The sequence below is a fragment of the Aegilops tauschii genome, chromosome 2 (assembly GCF_002575655.3).
Source record: "Aegilops tauschii subsp. strangulata cultivar AL8/78 chromosome 2, Aet v6.0, whole genome shotgun sequence".
In the NCBI taxonomy this organism is placed as follows: Eukaryota; Viridiplantae; Streptophyta; class Magnoliopsida; order Poales; family Poaceae; genus Aegilops; species Aegilops tauschii.
Genome location: NC_053036.3, coordinates 427,158,429 through 427,181,117, shown reverse-complemented (window position 1 = coordinate 427,181,117; position 22,689 = coordinate 427,158,429).

Below are 22,689 nucleotides of genomic sequence, written 5' to 3'. Positions count from 1 at the left end.
CTCGCTGTCGTCCACCGCCCTGGTCCTCTCGGCGCGGCCTGGTCAACGTGGTCAACGACCGACTTGCATCTGAAGTGGACTGTACGTGGAGTGGCCGACAGCTGGGTCCACGGCCGCACGCAAGGAAATGCCTCCTTATTACGCGCAAAATAATGATTCCTCCACCTGACATCAGGGACCCACCGAAAGGGCCTTTGTATTTCATGAAAAAAAGTTACCGCCGCTGACAGCTCGGACCCACCAGCTATATCTTCGCACGCAAGGAAGTGCCTCCTTATTACGCACAAAAAAATGAATACTCCCCTGTTAGCTGGGACCCAGTATAGTGGCAGGCTGACTTGTGGGCCTACTAAGTTGACGGGGACGGAGGGCTTTGTAACCTTAGTCAATATGAACGATTCTACCTCCAGTGACCATACGATGTCCATCCAACGGCCGTAGTGCTTCTTCAACCTCTGGTCTTCTTGCTCCAGCCGCCCAAACCAGCGTCGGTCGTGCCTCGTGCTCCTGCCTCCCGTGGCCGGCTGCGATGCGGCGGAGGCCTCACCGCCCCCGACTACTCCCACCGCTGGCCAGGCCATCCCTCTACTCACCCACACCCCCTGTTATTCTGCGGTGACGGCAGCCTCACACCCCAGCGAACCAGTGAACCCTCGTACTCCTCTACGCGTGGGCATCCACTGCCGCGTCTTCCCCGGCTCCGCGTCGTCCCCTTCCTAGGCCTCGCCGTCGTCCACCGCCCTGGTGCTCTCGGCACGGCGTGGTCAACGTGGTCAAGGAACGGCTTCCATCGGACGTGGACTTTACGTGGAGAGGCTGACAGCTGGGTCCACGGCCGCAGCAAGGAAGTGCCTCCTTCTTACGTGCAAAATAATTATTCCTCCACCTGACAGCGGGGACCCACCGGACGGGCCACCGTATTTCGCGAAAAAAACGTTTCCCCCCTGACTGCTGGGACCCACCAGCTACACCTTCGCACGCAAGGAAGTGCGTCCGGGCAAAAAAAATGATTCGCCCCCTAACTACTGGGACCCACCAGCTACATCTTCGCAGCCAAGGAAGTGCCTGACAGTCAGGACCCACCTGGTCGAAGCGTACGTAGCGTTGCCATTCTGGTCGCGAACGTGTACGTACATATATACTGGTGGATGTAGAGGCGCGCACGTGTCGTAGTAGAGGCGCGTACTTGTCGTAGTAGAGGCGCGCACGTAGCATGTACACGTACGTACAGCGGCCAGGGTGCAAGAAAGAAAATACAGCCACGTATGTGTACATACGGGCGGGGTCTCGAACGCCTACTCGCGCATACGTACGGCCAGGGCTCGTGTACATGGCTGGGTCGGAACGGAGAAACAGCATCGTCGTCGTGTTCATGGGGAGGCAACGGAATGCGTCGTGTTCATGGGGAGGCAACGGAATGCACCGTGTTTATCGGGAGGCAACGGAACGCGTGGGAGCCAACCGGCTGGGTCGGAACGGAATGCGTGGTCGTGTTCATCGGGAGGGCTTAGACGGAACAGGCGATGGAAACAAGGCCTGGCGTACCGCAGAACGGAGCAAACGGACCTCCTACGGTCGAAACGGGGGTCCTGTTGATCGGGAGGGGTGTGGCGTACCGCAAAACGGAGGAAACGAACCTCCTACGGTCGAAATAGGGGTCCTGTTGATCGGGAGGGGTGTGGCGTACCGCAAAACGGACGAAACGGACCTCCTACGGTCGAAACGGGGGTCCTGTTCATCGGGAGGGGTGTGGCGTACCGCAAAACGGGACTCCACGGGATACTGTTCATCTCCACCGTCGACCTCCTCCAGCCTCCACGGGCTACCGTCGACCTCCTCCAGCCTCCACGGGCTCCTGTTCAACCAGCCTCCACCGCGCGCTACTCCACCGGCTACTGTTCAACCACCCCTCCACCGTCTACTGTTCATCCAGCCCTCCACACCACGGGGTCCTGTTCAACCACCCCTCCACGGGCACCCCTCCACCGTCTACTGTTCATCCAGCCCTCCACACCACGGGGTCCTGCTCAACCACCCCTCCACGGGCACCCCTCCACCGTCTACTGTTCATCCAGCCCTCCACCACACCACGGGGTCCGGTTCATCCAGAGGCAATGCCACCGCTCACTATTCATCCAACCCCCCCGGCAACACTCACTGTTCATCCCAGAGGCAGCATCGATCGGCTTCAGTTAGCAGCAGTAGCGAAGGAATCGCTCGATCGGGTTCAGTTAACAGCCATCGATCGATCGCTCGGGTTCAGTAACGCGTAGCCTGCTGTGCAATCGCTCGGGTTCAGTTAGAGCCCAACGCCTCGCTCGGGTTCAGTTAGAGCCAATGCCTCGCACACACGCGCATACGTGTACGAGAGAAACGCGCATCGCTCGGCCCCCGACCTCCCACCCTAACCGGGAACTCCCCGAAATTTTCCTCGCCCTCGCTTCTACCACGGTTTTTTCCGTCATGGACGGCCCAAAGAATGTCATGCAGCTGCGTCTCCCGCCCGCCCAGGACGAAAAGCCCATTTTCTATCATGATTTTTCGTCATAGAAGTAGGAGCCCACCACATCTATGATGATATCGGGTTTTGTCACAATTATCATCATAGAAGTGTCATATGTATGACAGAAAAATATTTCGTTCGGCCCAAAATGTCACGGATGTGTCTTTTTTTGTAGTGCATGATGCTAGAGGGGACAGCTCGTACCTGGTTGACGGGGCTGCCGGCTAATTCCATCGGGTCATGGGCGGAGCTGAAGGCCCGGTTCATCCAGAATTTCAAAGATACATGCAAGCAGCCCATGTCGATTGTGGATTTGGTTTCTTGTGTTCAAGCAGAGGGCGAGTCAACAACCAGCTGGGTACGCCGGGTCTCGACTATCATACATTCTTTAGATAACATAATTGTCGGTTCAGCGATTCTGATGTTGGAGAAAAATTGTCGTTTTACTCCACTCAAGCAAAAGCTTGGACGGCTCAAGCGTCATTGCGACGACATGGGTACTCTAATGGTGGCTCTTGTGAAGTACGCCAACTCTGATGGTACCAAGGACCCCGACTCTGAGGATGAAAGATCGAGAAAGGGAAAGAAGAGTAGTGGCATGAAGGGACAGCAGTACAACCCTGCCAATCAGGGCGGCAACGGTAAGCGCAAGGCTGATGAATTTGTGGCTAACACCGGTACGCGTAATTATAACCAGCGTCATAAGGGGCAGCCAGCTCCAAGGACATAATTCGATCTTGAGGCAATATAAATCAGCCGTGTCTGAAACACGGAATGGATCAGAAGCCAGCTACTCATTCGTGGAAAGATTGCAGCATAATGAGAAGCTTTAGGAACTCCATCCAGCACTAGCGTGGCCCGAATGGTGGATCAGGGTCCGGTTCTCATGGTCCGGCATGGCGGCGGCGGTTCAAGTTCCGGGTTTCAGGGCCACGGCAACCAGGGTGGTTATAATCAGCAGAGTAATCAGGGGAATCAACAGCAGCAGCAGTCTGGTTATCAGAGCAACCCGAAGCAGTTGAATAGTGGGCAGTATCGTGTTTTCACCACTAGCTTGTGTAAGCGGGACCAGAAGCTCCATAAGAGGGCCGTGAATGCGGTTGAGCCGGCGGTGCCACATTATTTGCGGTGGTCAGAGAAGCCTATTGTGTGGAGTCGTGAGGATCATCCGCCCCGGGTTGATAATCCGGGTCACCTGGCTCTAGTGGTGGCACCTCAGGTTGGGGGCTATAAGTTTACTAAGGTGCTCATGGATGGAGGTAGCAGCATTAACATCCTTTATTATGAGACCTTCCGTCGCATGGGACTAACAGATAAGAATCTTAAGCCGTCAAACTCTGTCTTCCATTGTGTGGTGCCGGGTAAGTCAGTCTACCCGGTTGGTAAGATATCTTTGGAAGTTGCCTTTGGAGATGAGCATGATTCCAGGTCTGAAACTTTAACCTTCGAAGTGTTCAAGATCAAGAGCCCTTATCATGCTTTGTTTGGGCGGTCGGCTTATGCTAAGTTCATGGCGAGGCCTTGCTATGTGTTCTTGCAACTTAAGATGCCGGGTTACAAGGGCACCATCATAGTGCATGGGAGTCGCAAGGTGGCCCTGGAGTGTGAAGAAGGTGATGCGGCTTATGCTGAATCGGTTTGTGCGACGGAGGAGTTGAAATTTTACAAGGATAATGTTGACCCAGCAGACATGACGTCCTTGAAAAATTCAACCACGAAGCATGATCCTTCGTTAAAGTTTAAGTCGGCCGATGATACTAAATTGGTCGCTTCATCCCTGGCGACTCATCTAAGCAGTTCAGCATCAACGCTAACCTGGATCCGAAATAGGAAAGCGCGCTCATCGAGTTCATCCATGAGAACCAGGACATCTTTGCATGGAAGCCTTCAGACATGACGGGTGTACCGAGGAAACTCGCTGAGCACACTCTTAATATTGATCTGAAATTTAAGCCGGTCAAACAATTTCTTCGCTGATTTAATGAGGAGAGGTGGAAGGCCATCGGTGAGGAAGTGGCCCGGCTCTTGGCGGCCGGGTTTATCGCAGAAGTTTTCCATCCTGAGTGGTTGGCTAACCCGGTGCTGGTACTCAAGAAGAATGGCACTTGGCGGATGTGTGTGGATTGCACGGACTTGAACAAGGCTTGTCCGGCTGATCCGTTTGCTCTCCCTCGTATTGATCAAATCATTGATGCTACGGCGGGTTGTGAGCGTTTGAGTTTTTTGGATGCTTATTCTGGTTATCATCAGATCAAGATGGCAGTTAAGGACCAGGAGTAGACAGCTTTCATTACTCCGTTTGGAGCCTTCTCCTATGTATCTATGCCTTTTGGGCTCAAGAGTGCCCAGGCGACTTATCAGCGGTGTGTGCAAAATTGCCTTCACAATCAGATCGGGCGTAATGTTCATGCCTATGTAGATGACATTGTGGTGAAGTCAAGAGAGAAGGAGAACTTGATTGATGATTTGAAGGAGACGTTTGATAATCTCCGGGTCTACAAGATGATGCTTAACCCAGCCAAGTGCGTCTTTGGTGTGCCAGCAGGCAAGCTCTTGGGTTTCCTGGTTTCTAACAGAGGCATTGAAGCTAACCCGGAAAAGATCAAAGCCATTACTTCATTGGCTAAGCCGGCGTGTGTTAATGATGTTCAGCGTCCGGCGGGTTGTATTGTGGCTCTGAGCCGGTTCATAAGCCGGCTGGGTGAGAAGGCTATTCCTCTTTATCAGATGATGAAGAAGACATATCACTTTATTTGGAGTGATGCTGGTAATCAAGCATTTGAGGATCTGAAGAAACAGTTGGCTGAGCTGCCCGTGCTTGCTGCCCCTATTGATAAAGAGCCTCTATTGTTATATGTGGTTGCTAATAGCCGGGCCGTCAGTGTAGCCATTGTGGTGGAATGGAAAGAGGCAGGCAAGGAGTACCCGGTTCAATGGCCGGTTTATTATATCAGTGAGGTGCTTATTGAGTCTAAGCAGAGATATCCACACTGGCAGAAGCTTGTGTATGGGGTTTTCATGGCAAGCCGGAAGCTTAAGCGGTATTTTCAAGGCCATCCATTACGGTGGTTAGCTCTGCTCCTTTAGGAGACATCATCCAAAACAGGGAAGCCACAGGTCAGGTTGCTAAATGGGCCATTGAGCTTGGACCTCACGGTTTAAAGTATGTGCCTCGTATAGCCATCAAATCCCAGGCACTTGTGGATTTCATCAATGACTAGACAGAGTTGCAGGCGCCTGAGGAAAAGCCGGATAACACATGTTCGACTATTCATTTTCATGGATCCATGCAATTGGAGGGCTCGGGGGTTGGAGTTGTCTTGACTTCCCCACGAGGTGATAAATTTTCTTATGTTCTCCGGCTAATGTTCCCTTGTACTAACAATGCAGCTGAGTATGAGGCTTTGCTCCATGGTCTTCGAATGGCTAAAGAGATGAATTTAAGCCAGGTGAGATGCTTTGGTGATTCGGATCTGGTAGCTCAACAATTCTCTGGCACCTGGGATTCTAAGGATCCCCTCATGGTGGCTTATCGTCGAGAGGTTGTTGCTATTGCGGGTCATTTCAAGGGTTATCAAGTTGAGCATATTGATCGCAGGAAGAATGAGGCGGATGATACGTTAAGCCGGCTGGGGTCTCAGCGTAAGCCGGTGCCACCTAACACGTTCCTGGATATTTTGCTTCACCCCTCCATCAAATTGCTTATAGAGGAGGATCTTGCTGTCCCTGACCCAAAAGCACAATTGGTGGCGGCTCTTCATGCTATTCCTGATTGGACAATTCCTCATTTGGCTTACATGACCCGGGGTGAGTTGCCAGAAGATGAAATTTTGGCCAGACAGATAACCCGGTGGTCTAAGTCAATGTCAATTGTCAATGGGGAGTTGCACCATCGCAGTGTCACAGGGGCGTTTCAGCGTTGCGTCTCTCCTGAAGAAGGCTGCGAGATTCTACGAGAGATTCACGAAGGAGATTGTGTTCATCATGTCGGCTCTAAATCTCTTGTAGCCAAGACTTTTCTTCATGGGTTCTATTGGTTGACGGCTCATGCTGATGCTGAGGATTTGGTAAGCAGATGTGACGGCTGTCAGAAATTTTCACGACAAGCTCATGTGTCGGCTCAGGAATTGAGGATGATTCCAATTACTTGGCCGTTTGCAACTTGGGGGCTTGATATGGTTGGGCCTTTCAAGAGGTCCAAGGATAAGAAGACCCACCTTTTGGTGGCGGTTGACAAGTTCACTAAGTGGGTTGAAGCAGAGCCGGTCAGTAAGTGTGATGCGGCAACGGCGGTTCAATTCATCAAGAAGGTGATCTTCCGCTTTGGATTTCCACACAGCATTATAACAGATAATGGCACTAATCTTTCTAAAGGCACTATGAGAGAATTCTGTCAACGAGAGCATATCCCGCTTGACGTTTCTTCTGTGGCTCACCCCCAGTCTAATGGTCAAGCGGAATGAGCTAATCAGGAGATTCTGCGAGGTATCAAGCCCCGGCTTATGGTTCCTCTGTAGAGAACGCCGGGTTGTTGGGTAAAAGAGTTACCCTCAGTATTATGGAGTATCAATACAACCCCCAACAGATCAACAGGTTACACACCTTTCTTCATGGTTTATGGAGTAGAGGCGGTTCTCCCTAGTGACATCCGTCATGATTCACCTCGGGTGGCGGCTTACGTTGAAGCTGACAATGAAAAGGCACGTCAAGAGGCGCTTGACCTGTTAGATGAGGAGCGTGACCTCGCGGCGGCTCGTTCAGCGATTTACCAGCAAGATCTATGTAGTTATCGCAGCCGCCGGGTGAAAACCAGAACCTTTTAAGAAGGCGACTTAGTGCTCCGGCTCGTCCAGGATCAAACAGACATGCATAAGCTCTCGCCGCCCTGGGAGGGACCTTTTGTGGTCAGCAAGAATCTGCATAACGGGTCATACTATCTCATCGACATTCGGGAACACAAGGAGTCACGTAAGTCGGAGGAGGAGACCCATCGGCCGTGGAATATTGCTCATCTTCGGCCCTACTATACCTGAGCCACCGGCTCTCATGATGTACATAGTTATTTGATGTATATATTATAACAGTATAATAAAGCTGGCATCCCTGATAATTCAGGGCCTCTGTCATTTCACTTCCTCGAAGTTGAGTCTTTATCATCATATTCATTTAAGAGGCTTGATGCCCAACTTCAGGGACCAAAGAGGGTTAGATGCATAGCACAACTCAAACATAGGTCCCTGACGAGCGCGATTTGTTAGTATGTCGCTTGGGGGCTTCCTGTTCAAACATAGGTGTATTCACCAAAGAGAACATAGTGTTACTACCCTCTTTTCAGTATGTCACTTGGGGGCTACCTGTTCAAACATAGGCGTATTCGACCAAAGAGAACATAGCGTTACTACCCTCTTGACCAGGTTTGTCCAAACATAGGCATATTCGACCAAAGAGGACATAACATTTCCGGGTCATCCTACCTATAGCCAGCTGCTTTAACTCCATCGGGTAATCCCGATTGACCCGTCGAACTCTTAAACGATCAATCTTATGGCGTATTCGACCAAGATCTAAGCTCATTAAGGTTCAAATGGTGGCTTGTCATGCGAGAGCATGGTTTATAGATAGTCAGGATAGATCCAGGCTTCATAAGCTGCCTTCCTTGAAACTTGGATAAATCGGCCCGTGATGTATGCTGTTACTCTGGCCCCGCGTACTCCTAATAAGTCTTTGAGCAAGACCAGACTTTATCTAGGGTTAAAATGTCGATTGGCCACACTGTGATTCAGGCTCACGGAACGCACGAACAATCCAGTGGCTCAGGCTAGTTTCATTGAAGAAGACACTTTGGCTTGGCAGCCCACAAAAGCCTCGAATTTCTTTTGATTTTCATTTATATTCGAAGATTTCTTCTTTGACTTCTGGTTTTTTACAAGTCGGGCCCAGCTGCCCTGCTTATGGCTCATATTTGAAGCATCTTTTGGGTCTCTATAACCTGCCCGGATGGCAGACTCTAAGTCGCCAGAGTATCATACTCTTATGTTTACAGTTACAGCTCTAAAAATGCCTCTAACTGTATGAAGCTGATAAGCCGGCAGTCTAAGCATATATTACAGGTATGACATGTTATTTAACAAGTATCAGATCGGCCCTGGTTATGGACTATTCGTCCCCAGCGGCTTCAATTGGGTATCATGACCCGCCCAACGGTTAGCCGCCAGGGCGCTTGTATTTTCTTTGTATGCACGATATTAATCATTCAGATCTGCATAAATCAAAGGCTATCATACCCATAATGGTTTTTTAAACCGGCAGATCAGCAATATTAAGCAAAAGCAGAAACGTGCACGATGGCACGATAGATTCAAGTTTTTACTACCCTATTACACGGCTTCATGAGCCGAATGAGATCAAGTGTTTTTGAAAAGATCAAGTATCGAAACCGCCCGGCGGTTCAATCTTCCTGGCCTTGCTGATTGGAGACTTCTGCGTCATCCCTTGCCGGTTCTTTGTTCTCCTCCACCGGCTGAAAAATGTGATGATGGCCAATCGATGCCAGATAAAGCTTGAAATTCAGCTTCATCGTCTATAAGATCATATGGTTCAACTTCAGGGGCAAATGTGTGCTTACGGATTGGGGGGATTAAGTCCATCACTCTATAAGCCGGGGTCGGCATCTTCTGATTCTCCTGGTTATAAGCCGGATGGTATTTTGCAAGATCAGAATCATTGGCAATCAGAGTCGCCATTGGACATATTTCCCTTACGCAAGCTGAGAAGTCCTTCCTATCAAACGGAGTGCCATCTTCCTTTAAGCTTGGGTATCCAGTGGCTACCTCGGACGGGTCAAGCTCTGGTACCCATGCTTTGGCCCGGCTTAAAGCTGTCACAGCGCCGGCTCTTGCAGATGATCGTTTCATCTCCTCAAACCTGGCAGGTAGCACAGAAAGCTTTTTCAACACATCTATCAACAGAGTAGGAGCCTGATTCGTTGGAGAAATTGCGGCCAATGCACGTTGGGCTCTGGTGTACAGATGTTCTACAAGTGTATAGACAGCCTTGAGCTTCAGCATCATGTCTTGATTCAAGTTGCTTCTCCTGGGACCTGGATACATCACAGACTGGTTAAATGGCGGTTTATATCATTATGATAAGGATTCACTTTTTGATAACTACCAAGGCGACTCACCAAAGATAGCAAGAACCATCTAAGATACACGGTGTTTTAAGCCGGTGAGCTCAGTGGTGACCTCTTGAAGAGCCGCCTCTGCTTTCTCAGCCCGCTGCGTTAAAGCAGTCTTTTCTTCAGCCCAAGTCTTTTTCTCCGCCTCAAAACTGGTCTTTAGCTTTTCCGACTCAGCCACGCTAAACTGGACCTTTGACTCAGCTTTCCGGGTCTCAGTTTCCTGAGTCGCCCGCCGGGTCTTTGCGTCGTTTAATTGAGACTCCAGTTCAGCAGTAGCAGCCTGTATGAAGTACAGAGTTATCAACATTTATATCAAGGTTCCAAGAATTTAAGTCCCAAGTCTTTTGCAAGCAACAACACTTGACACTTGGGGGCTAATGTCTGACAAAGAAATTTTTCAAGGAAACGGCTCTTATAACTAAGGTCCCAAGCACTTTGCAAGCAAGACTACTTGGCACTTGGGGGCTAATGCCTATCGCTTGTACCTTCTTCATAATGAGCCGGATGTGCTGTAAACAGTCCCAACCGACTCATGGGGGCTATGCAGTTAAGCTCTCCTTTCTTACACAATGATAAATAGGACCGGCTCAGTCCAGCTGATTAAACCGGCCCTTGGGGACTACAGATGCAAAGCTAAACTGCTTAGACATCTGGTTTAATTTTAAATCGGACTTGAAGAGATTCTATGACAGAAATTTATGGATTTTTGCTAAGTCTACAGCCTATTCAATATTATCATAACTAGTAGACTTGGGGGTTGGCAGGATGTACACAACTTATTTAAAAGCCGGAAGACATACCTCATATTTCTGGTGCATTTGTTTCACCATATCAATCTCAAGGTCGCGACTGGAATGAACTTGGTTAAGATAACCAGAGAATACTTCATTGACGGTCAGTTGAGAATAATCAACAATGTCAAATTTCAATTTCCGCCTCTCAATGAATTCATCCTTCGCGGAGTGTTTGGCCAAGACAGTTGGAGGTCCCGGTTCTTGGAAGCTGGTGCCAGTAATCATAACATCTTCACCATGTTCTTCTGGCGGCTTAAGTGGGTTGGATGACTTGGTGGGCGTAGCATTGACATCCTTACGGTCATGGGAGAGGTGAGGAATTTCAGGTACAGGGTCAGAGACAGGTTCTTCCGGCTGTTTGTCAGAAGCTTCAGGAACAGAGACTTCTTGCTCCAGGGGCTTGGTCACCTTCGCCTTTTTATTAGGTTTTGCTTGTCCACTGCACGGATTATGACAGATCAGTATGGTTATCAAAATATAATGAGGTGCAGAGTAAGAAGTGATTATCATTACCCAGGGGCAGTCTTAAAAGCCGGCAACTCGGTTTGTGATGAGTCGCCAAAGGAGGAACGGGCAAGCTCCAGGTCAAATGAATCAACAGAGTTAGGAGGTAGACAGATAAGACCCGCGAGCGGGTAAAAAGGAGTTAAGTTAAAAAGCACCTCGTTTCGACGTTTCCGAGGAGCAGGGTTGTTCGGTAAGCCGGAGGACAATTCTTCACCTCCACTGGTCCGGGTCTGACGTCGACTCTCGTGTTGCTGTTGCTTCAAAAGAAAGTGAGGATCTAAATAAGAAAAGGGGTGTGAAGACCTTACTTTCCGTGTTACTTGCCGAAGTTTCTGTCCTGGCAAAGGTTCTGAGCCGGAGGAAATAATAGTTACCTCTTCTTCAACTGCTTGGCTGGCTCCCGTGTCATCCTGATAATAGTCAGTGTCAATAAGATGATTGAAAAACAAGCCAAGGGAGTCAAGGGCTACCTCCGACGCAGAGGTATCATCCAAACTAAGCAAATCAGAAGCAATTGGTTTCTTATTTTTCTTGGTGGACTTCTTGGCGGTTTTCTTGGCGGCTTTCTTGACGGCCCTGGCCTTCTTGGCAGCTTCATGATCATACTCCTCTTTCCAAAAGTCAGATTTAGCCTGTAAAGGTCATTAAAGGTTGAGTTAATGAAGATATTTGAATGCTGAGCAAAAGTGAGAAAATTCAGAGACTTACATCCGGTGGCGGGTTAAGCTCGCAGAAAGGGGCCAGACCCACTTTGACACAATCTGCCGGGTCTTCATTCAGGAGGGACTCGGTCATTTCATTAATAGCCTCGTCAGTTAATTGCAGAGAGGTGTGGCGCAATGGATCCTTTATACCACCAGTGTAAGTACACATTAAGCCGGACCGACGACTCAAGGGTATGATCCACCAAGAAACCCAGCACCGAACCAAGTCAATGCCAGTTAACCCATTGGCCAGCAGAGCCTTGACTTTTGTAATAGTGGGGGCAAGCTTTGCACGTTCAACGCCGGTAAGTTTTTCAGGAAGTAGACGCTTGGGGTCCAGGCGCTCAATGTGATAACCCGACAATGGATTCTCATCAGCCGGAGAAGTATCTTTGCAATAAACCATGTCTTATTCCAATCTTTGGGGTGACTCGGCAAGGTCGCGTAAGGGAAGATGGCGTCTCTTCTTCGCTGAATTTAGATTCCGCCAAGTTCCAAGTTGGGTCCGTTGGTGTACTCATTTTGGCGGCTTAAATAAAAGTATTCTCTAGAAAGTTCAACACTGGGATCCTCTTGAAGATATACTTCACAAAAGACTTGAAAATTGCAGATATTTGACATGGAATTTGGTCCAATGTCTTGACGATGGAGTTGGAAGAAGTGCAGAACATCCCGGAAAAACTTGAGCCGGGTGGTGAGAATCCCCGATTCATGTGATCAGTGAATACGATAACTTCGCCATCCTTTGGCTGAGGTTTTTCTTTGCCCAGTTCAGGGGCGCGGTAATGCATAACACTCTTTGTGGGCAAGTACCCGACTTTGACAAAGTCTCTGAAAGTGCCCTCAGTGATGACGGAGGGGACCCAATTGCAGGTATAGACAGTCTTTGGCGGCATTGTGAAAGAAAGAAAACCTAAAGGAAAGGAATAATTTGCCAATTCAAGTTAGCCGATGAAATCACAAGTTAACAGTTGCAGCACACATTCAGAATAGCGGCTTAAGTGAGGACTAATGACATATGGTTAATTATAAGCCGGACATGTAAGCCGCCATGATAGGTAATAGTATTCAAGACTTGACAATCGTAAATCTTACTAAGTGTTGAGACAAACAGCTTCCACAGATTAAAGCTATAAGTTCGGATCTGCAACTGTTCAGAAAAAGGAAATAAATTCTAAACCTATGGAGGCGGCAGCAGAAAAGTGGAGGTGCCCCAGAGGAGATCTGTCGCGATGAGGATCTGCTCTAGTATCAAAAACAGGTGCTAAAACTGCTACCGCACCGGACATGTGTTATTTTCAGATCAAAACTACGCGATCTGGAAAGGAGAAAGGGAAGAAACGGTGATGAACGCCGGCGAATAGAGAAACCCTAAAAGATAGATCTATGAAGAGGAAAGGGGAGGACTTACTGGTGCTAGCTGAGAGCGGAGGAGGGCCGCGGAATTTCTGGTCCGTTCAGGGTGATGCAGCGGCCAGAGTTGACGAAGGGGACGAAGGTCGACGGCGGCGGAGCTCGTGCGGGCTGGTGTGTCGCGAGGAGGAAGAAGAAGGCGAGAAGAAAAAGGGGGAGAATGAGAGGCGAATCCGTGGTCTTATTTATAGGGCTCAAAGGACAAACGGCAGGAACGGGAATCGAGGAAACAAAGAAATGGATATGTGACGGCGCGGGCGCCTCGATTTTCGAAGGGTCAGTAAAGAAAGATATTTATTAAGATTTGGATTCTGTGTAGTATTAATCACAGGTGACGTCACGGCGGGTTACCACAATTTCCGGAGATGACGTCATGGCGGGTTACAACATTTCACAGTACATGTGAGGAAGGATTTTTCTAAGTGTTGAAGATTGACTTGAACAAGTTCAAATCAACCTGGGGCCTAATATTGGGGATATGACTATCAGATATGACCCACCCAGGAGGGGCCGGGTCATCCCTATGGCGGTTCATCTCAATGAAGCCCAAGAGTATATAAGAGATGGCGGTTCATAGATAGGCTTGTTAGAAGGGCCCAAACCCGAAGGCGGCTTAAGGCCCACGAGTATAAACCACCATGTAAATGTAAACATGTATTGTAAGGCATGTAAGATAAGTCACCGAGTCGGACATGTTGTATGAGCCGGCCGGGACTCTGTAGGCCATAGGGCGTCAACCCGTGTATATAAGGGGACGACCCGACAGCGGCTTAGGGCAAGAAACAACAAATCGAGAGCCAGGCAAAGCTTATTCGCTCCCTGGTGATCGAAACCCTAGCAATACCACCTCAAACTGGATTAGGCCTTTACCTTCACCGCAAGGGGCCGAACCAGTATAAACTCCTCGTGTCCTTAGTCCTATTAACCCCTTTAAGTTAACCTCGACACAATGGCTCCACAACTAAGTCCCTCCATGAGAACATCTGCCGTGACACTTCCATGACAATCTTGATGTATTTTGCTATTATAGTTGGATCTTATGATGTTTCTCCCCCTATACTCTCTTGTAATGGATTGAGTTTTCCCTTTGAAGTTATCTTATCAGATTGAGTCTTTAAGGATTTGAGAACACTTGATGTATGTCTTGCATGTGCTTATCTGTGGTGACAATGGGATATTCACGTGATCTACTTGATGTATGTTTTGGTGATCAACTTGCGGGTTCAGTGACCTTGTGAAATTATGCATAGGGTTTGGCACACGTTTTCATCTTGACTCTCCGGTAGAAACTTTGGGGTACTCTTTGAAGTTCTTTGTGTTGGTTGAATAGATGAATTTGAGATTGTGTGATGCATATCGTATAATCATACCCACGGGTACTTGAGGTGACATTGGAGTATCTAGGTGACATTAGGGTTTTGGTTGATTTGTGTCTTAAGGTGTTATTCTAGTACGAACTCTATGATAGATCGAACGGAAACAATAGCTTCGTGTTATTTTACTATGGACTCTTGAATAGATCGATCATAAAGGATAACTTTGAGGTGGTTTCGTACCCTACAAGAATATCTTCGTTTGTTCTCCGCTATTAGTGACTTTGGAGTGACTCTTTGTTGCATGTTGAGGGATAGTTATATGATCCAATTATGTTATTATTGTTGAGAGAACTTGCACTAGTGAAAGTATGAACCCTAGGCCTTGCTTCCTAGCATTGCAATACCGTTTATGCTCACTTTTATCGCTTGCTACCTTGCTGTTTTTATATTTTCATATTACAAATACCCATATCTATCATCCATATTGCACTTGTATCACCATCTCTTCGCCGAACTAGTGCGCCTATACAATTTACCATTGTATTGGGTGTGTTGGGGACACAAGAGACTCTTTGTTATTTGGTTGCAGGGTTATTTGAGATAGACCATCTTCATCCTACGCCTCCCACGGATTGATAAACCTTAGGTCATCCACTTGAGGTAAATTTGCTACTGTCCTACAAACCTCTGCACTTGGAGGCCCAACAACGTCTACAAAAAGAAGGTTGTGTAGTAGACATCAAACGACTTCCAAAACATTGTGTTTGTCATTCTAACAACACATTTATTCAACCAACAGATGAAATAAACTACTGATTGTACATTGAAAACAGCAGCAGCATCAACGAGGGCTGGGGGTGCAACAGAAGCAGTAAGCAGGCCGGAAGAGTAAAGACGTAGCTCTCTCTTCCAAAATCAAACATCAGCCATCATTACAAAGGGGCTACCAAAAAACTACAAGTGTACGCATCAAACTAAATAAAGATCCTACTACACCAAGTGTACGCATCTAACTAACTGGCTCTGTTAGACGTTACTATTTATTAAGGTGTGGAGATTGGCTGACGGCTCGAACCAAGTGGGTGCCTGACAGGGGAAACTCCAGCCAGCAGGTCGAAGTACGATACTTACGATCATCTCTCCTACTTTGGGCTGCAGAGCGTGGCGGCACATATCAGGGTATGGTGCATGGAGAGACGCATGGTACGCTGTGTACACACAGTTTTGCCTGATGAACGAAACCGCACTGCCATCATGATCCTTGCCGTCGGTTATCTCCTGGTTAATCGGATAATTCAGTCCGAGAAATAGAGAGCGTGTACCAAGGCTACTTACCAGCTTCCAGTCAAAAATTCCTGAAGGCCCAGAGAAGTTGGGATCCGGCTCAATGACCTTGCAGTGACGGTGATTGTATTTTGCGAAACAGCATGTCTGGTACGTGCGAACGATCATCAATTGTTCGCCGTTGTCTGATAAAGCCAGGAACCACCTGCAACTGCCATGCCACTTTTCTTTGAAAGGTTCTGGGATTAGGAAGGTTAGGGACACTGGGCGGCCTACAACATCATATCAAGTTGGAGTCAAATAAAAAAGGGCTCGTACTGTAGTCAATCTTAAGAACAACATGTTATAAGCATGAATATTTTTTTAGTAAATGTTGACAGTAATATAAGCAAGCCATCATGACATCATAGGAAAGTAACATACTCCTATAACAACCGTTTGTAGCGATGACAAGAGTAGGCCAGCAATACGTTCAGCCATAGGAGTCCACAGCGTAACTGAAGCCCTTGTGTTCAATGGCATCAGAGAACCATGGAGGATGTATGATCCTGCGATGGACGTGCAGATTTATCCACTTATCACAGTGACCTGTCAGATAGGCGAGACCGGGGTTGAAGAGCGCAATTAGCCTGAAGTCTTTATAATTCGCAGATCTTGTGGGCAGTTGGCAGATTAGAACCTTGAGAAAATCAAACTTGGTATCATGTTGGCTACTGTAAGATTCCGAGTATTCTGGGTCGCGATGCCAAAACAGTGCAGTGTTAATCGAAGGAAGGGGATCGATCGTTGGGTGTAGACCTCCACGAGCATCCAGCTGCCGCGACCTCGACGAGCACCATCCAAGACATGTTCATGCCGACCTAGTACATGCCGTTAATGTAGTTGGGGGTGACGGGGATCAGCTCACAGTCAAAGGAGTTGATGCTCGCCACCCTACGATCGTTATGCTGCGTTACACGTCGTTTCTGAAGATCAGGCGGCATCAGCAAGCAAGGAGCTGGCTTAAAAAGCTCCAGCCCGAGGGCTTTGAGTAAACGGTACAGCCCCGACGAGCACGCAGCGAGTGGCATGGTACTAAGATGGTCCACACGCGAAACAACGAACTTGATTACCTCTATGGGGAGCGAATTCCAGCCACTCTTTCGGCGGACGGTGCTTGGTTCTGCCATTGTTAGTGCTTGGGTTTCGGTAGAGGGAGGTGGCGCCTTAGTGGGGATGGAAGATTGGACGATTGTGTGCGGACGAAGATGGAGAAGCGAATATGTGCTGCGGGAAGTGGATAGCTGATGATGACAACAGCACGCCGCTTGACTTACGAGACACATCCCAGCAGCGTAGTGTCATATCGATGCTAGACAACTTTCTTGTGTGATCACAGTACTAGTATTCCCTACAGTACATACTACTATGCCCTAGTTTGCATATAGTGGAGTAGGACTCCACTCTACTACTAGCACCAGAGGAGTAGTATATTCTAATCTAAAATAGTTACAAACTTCAATGCCCGAGTGTGGAATGACTACGAACCACCATCGGTGCTAACTCCAATCCCCAGCAAACGTTCGCTGGGAGCCATGGCAGTTGCAAACCCCCGCGACGCAGTTACAGTACTCCCTCCGTTTCTTTTTAGTTTGCATATATGATTTGGTCAAAGACAAACTTTGTAAAATTTGACTAGCTTTGTAGGAAAAGATATCAACATCCACACTATGAAATCAATAATATTAGATGCATGGTGAAATGAATTTTCATAGCATATAACTTTAGTATCGGAAATGTTAATTTTTTTTCTATAAAGTTTGTCAAACTTTCCAAAGTTTGACTTTGACCAAATATTATATGTGGACTAAAAAGAAATGGAGGGAGTACTACCTCCCTTCTAGTTTAAAGGGCTTGATTCAATTATTTCACCTACTCCTACCAAGATAGAAGCGGTGGAACAGTTTTTGTAGTCTGCAAAAGTACTCAATTAATGCTCTCGTTCTTTACAAAAAAATGTGTTTACCAATGCATTATCGCATTGCATGCATGCATCAACACTAGTAAATGACAAATATTTTTACATGCACTAGCAAGATGCCCGTGCGTTGCACGGAACATCAAGATGCATTTGTATGAGTACTTTATCTTGTGGGAGAAAAGGATGAACGAGGGAAGGCCTTATCTGCAAATGTGGAAAGGAGTGCGGGTAAATTGTCATAGTTTCCTTCCTATCCATTAGATATAGATCGGACGACCTATATTGCAGGATGGCAGGCACACCATCATCACGAACTCTGCTTTTTATAAGAGTAGAGGTTAGTTAATATTCTCTTTAGGCTACTCATAGTGGGAAGTATTATATACTAGTATCATGTGCATGATACTAGTCTATGATACGGGACAACCTTTATAGTGCCATGCATGACACAAAGTAGCATAGTATTTAACATGATACGGTATCTACCTATGTTACTCTAACCCCCCTCTCTTCTTTTATGGTTTGCCACATCAGCATGTTTGCTATTCCCGTGTGCATGATACCAGCTAAGATACCATATTACCACCACTATGGCTAGCCTTAATCATCGCATGCAATAATATAGTGCACCTTGAAATCTGAACATGTGTGGGGCGTGTATGTTTTTAATGACTTGAGACTATACATTGTCCGACAAGCAAGATGACTTGTTATGTACCGTTCCACATACCTGCAAGAAGCCCATTCGTCTCCAAATCTATTCCTCTCCATGTGTGAAAACAATCTGCCTGCTTGACTCTCCTTCCCCCTCCGGCAGTCCCACCACTCCACCCCGTGTGGAAAAAATCTGCATGACTGACTCTCCTCCCCCCGCGCTCGTCCAATCCGTTGTGACCATAAATATTTCCACCCCTTCCCTCCCCCATAATTTACTCCAACAAATATGCCCACGTAGCTGTTACGTTAATCACGTAGCATATCTTACGTAGGTGTGTCATTGCTCGCTATAAATACTGCGCCTCCCACGGCATTCGAAAGAACCCTCACGTTCATTGCTATCTCCTCCCCCTCCCTCTCACGTCGACCACCATGGCATCGCCCCTCCGAAGCCCTACGCGCTCCTCGCTGCATCGCGCGGATGGTCACACGTCGCCATTCCGTTCCTCGCCGCCACTAGTCGAGCAGGACGCGTCGGCATTCCGCTCCTCGTCGTGACATGTCGAGGTGGACGCGTCGGCATTCCTAGTCTCACCAGCACGCGCGTCGGAGGACGCGTCGGCTCCCCGCTATGAGGAGAACATTGCGCCGCCCGCCGAGCCCCCCAGCCTTGAGGAGCTTTGGAAAGAAATGGAGGTCGCCTTGTGGGAGGCTTTGCCTCTGGCAGAGCGCGCCAAAATAGAGGCGGAAAAGAAGGCCAAGGAAGAAAAGCGCGCCGCGAGGCATGGTTCCTGGCAGGCCTATGTCGTCCCTGAGAGAGTCAGGCAATTTTCTCTTTGGCAGAAGGCTCGTGCGAGGGCCGTGTGGGTGGCGGAGGACACCCGTGCCAAAGCCCTGAGTGCAGTCGGGCGCAAGCGCCTCATCACCGCTTGGCCGTACGTGGACCGGGTGCACGCATCCAGCGAGGAGGAGTACCTGTTGGCGCTGGATCACTTATGTCGCTTGAAGCTACGTCGGTATTTCCCCAAATAGGAAGGGATGATGCAGCATAGCGGCGGAGGGTGTTTCCCTCAAATATGAAACCAAGGTTATCGAACCAGTAGGAGAACCAAGCAACACAACGTAAACAACCCCTGCACACAGATAACAAATCCTCGCAACCCGACGTGTTAAAGGGGTTGTCAATCCCTTCCGGGGTACGGCGCCTCAAGATAGGCAAACGGACGTGAGATAAATTTGTAGTAGATTGAAAGATAGATCGCGAATAAAATAAATAGAAATAAAACGTATCAAGGTATTTTTGGATTTTTGGTTTAATAGATCTGAAAATAAATGCAAGAGAAAAGTAGATTGCAAAGGCAAATATATGAGAAAGAAGACCCGGGGGCCGTAGGTTTCCCTAGTGGCTTCTCTCGAGAAAAATAGATAACGGTGGGTGAACAAATTACCGTTGGGCAATTGACAGAACTTCAAATAATAATGACGATATCCAGGCAATGATCATATATTTTTCGTCGATGGTGTCTAGATTGGATCTGGTGGTTCTGGACTCTGCGGCGGCTGGATGAGTATTTCGTCGATGCCTCTAGGGTTTCTGGAATATTGGGGTATTTATAGAGCAAAGAGGCGGTCCGGGGGGCACTCGAGGTGGGCACAACCCACCAGGGCGCGCCTGGGCCTCGTGGCACGCCCTGGTGGGTTGTGCACCCCTCGGGGCACCCCCCAGGCGCAACCAGGGCCCATTATGTTCCTTCTGGTCCATAAAAAATCGTCGTGGAGTTTCGTTGCATTTGGACTCCGTCTGATATTGATTTCCTGCGATGTAAAAAACATGCAGAAAACAGCAACTGGCACTTGGCACTATATCAATAGGTTAGTACCCGAAAAATGATATAAAATGTCTAGAAAATGATTATAAAACATCCAAGGTTGATAATATAACAGCATGGAACAATAAAAAATTATAGATATCTTCGAGACGTATCAGCATCCCCAAGCTTAATTCCTACTCGTCCTCAAGTAGGTAAGTGATAAAAACAAAAAAATTGATGTGGAATGCTGCCTATCTTGTCATATCATATTCTTTTCTTTATAGCAAGGACATTTGGACTTTTATGTGATTCAAAGCAATAGTCTAGTTTTGACATAATAATTTAGATACTCAAGCATATCAGCAAGCGACCATGTCTTTCAAAATATCAATGCTAAAACAAGTTATCCCTAGCCCATCATGCTCAACCATTGATCCATTCGTGAAACACACTCGCATATTAGCTACAACCAATACTTAAGTACGATCATATTGCTACCTAGTTGGTGCTTTTGTAAGAGAGGATGGAGACTCAAATTCAAAACAAAAATTGCATAAAGTAAAAGAAAGGCCCTTCGCAGAGGGAAGTAGGGATTTGTAGAGGTGCCAGAGCTCAAAGCGAAAAACTTTGAGATAAAAACATTTTGGGAGGTGTATCCATCCCACCAACGAAAACGACTTAGAGTTCCGAACACTTTCCATGTTAGATATATCATAGGCGGTTCCCAAACAGAAAATAAAGTTTATTCCTTTTTCCACCATACTTTCACTTTCCATGGCTAGCCGTATCCACGGTTGCCCTCCATACCAACACTTTCCAAGGAATTTATTATTTGACAACATAAAGTAAAAATTCATTTTTGCATTTCGGGACTGGGAATCCCTAAAACCTTTGCCTTACTCTCGTGCAATGACAAGTGAATAAACACTCGTCGTGAGAATAACACATCTAGCATGGAAGATATTAGCCACCCCTCACCGCTCCGCGAGCGAAACAAACACACAAAAGAGAAGTTTATTTTGAAAATTAGAGATGGCACATGCAAATTTGCGTAGAACGGCAAAAGAATACCACATATAGGTAGATATAGTGGACTCATGTGGCAAAACTGGTTTAAAGGATTTTGGATGCACAAGTAGAGATCATACTTAGTGCAAAATGAAGGCTAGCAAAAAGATTGAGAAGCGACCAACCAAGAAACGAATAATCTCATAAGCAAGCATTAAGCATAATTAACACTGAATAATGCACCACAAGTAGGATATAATTTCATTGCATGAGTATTGACTTTCGTACTTGCATAGGGAATCACAAACCTTAACACCAATATTCTTACTAAAGCATAATTACTCATCAACATAACTCACATATCACATCATCATATCTCAAAACTATTACTAAGAATCAAGTTTATTTTGTCCTATGATCTTCATGAAAGTTTTTATTATATCCTTCTTGGATATCTATCACTTTGGGACTAATTTTCATGTGTTGCTTTACATAAGCTCAGATAAATATAAGTGAAGATCATGAGCATAATTAGATTTCTTTCTCTCAAAATAATTTAAGTGAAGCAAGAGATAATTTCTTGAAAATTTTACTAACTCTCAAATAAATCTAAGTGAAGCAAGAGAACATTTCTTCAAAAATACTAAGCACACCGTGCTCAAAAAGATATAAGTGAAGCACTAGAGCAAGTCCATAGCTCATAAAAAATTTAAGTGAAGAATAGAGAGCAATTCTAACAAGTCATGACATAATTTTGGCTCTCTCAAATAGGTGTGTCCAGCAAGGATTGATGACTTAAAACACAAAATAAAACAAACAAAGACTCATATCATACAAGACGCTCCAAGCAAAACACATATCATGTGACGAATAAAAATATAGTTTCAAGTAAAATATCGATAGTCCTTGGAAGAAAGCGGGGATGCCACTCGGGGGCATCCCCAAGCTTAGTTGGTTGCTCATTTTTGGATAATATCTTGGGATGCCGGGGCATCCCCAAGCTTAGGCTCTTCTATCTTTTATTCCTTCATCCATCGTAAGATAACCCAAAACGTGAAAACTTCTATCCCACAAAACTCAACAAAACCTTCGTGAGATCCGTTAGTAAAAGAAAGCAAATCACTACTATAAGTACTGTACCAAACAAATTCACATTTTGTTTTTGCATTATATCTACTATATTCCAACTTTTCTATGGCAAAAACTCATCAAAGAAAACCATATAGCCATCAAAATAAGCACACAACGCAAAGAGAACAGAATCTGTCAAAACAGAACAGTCTATAGTAATCTGACTATTTCGAAAACTTCTGGAACTCCAAAAATTCTGAAAAACTAGGATGACCTGGGTAATTCGTATATTAATCTTCTGCAAAAAGAATCAGGGCTAAAGCACTTTCTGTAGAAAATGAGAATTGTTTTCGTGAGTGCAAAAGTTTCTGTTTTCAGCAAGATCAAACAACTATCACCCAAGAAGATCCTATCGGTTCTATTTGGGACAAACACTAATTAAAACACAAAAAACACAATCATAACAGTAGCATAATTGTGC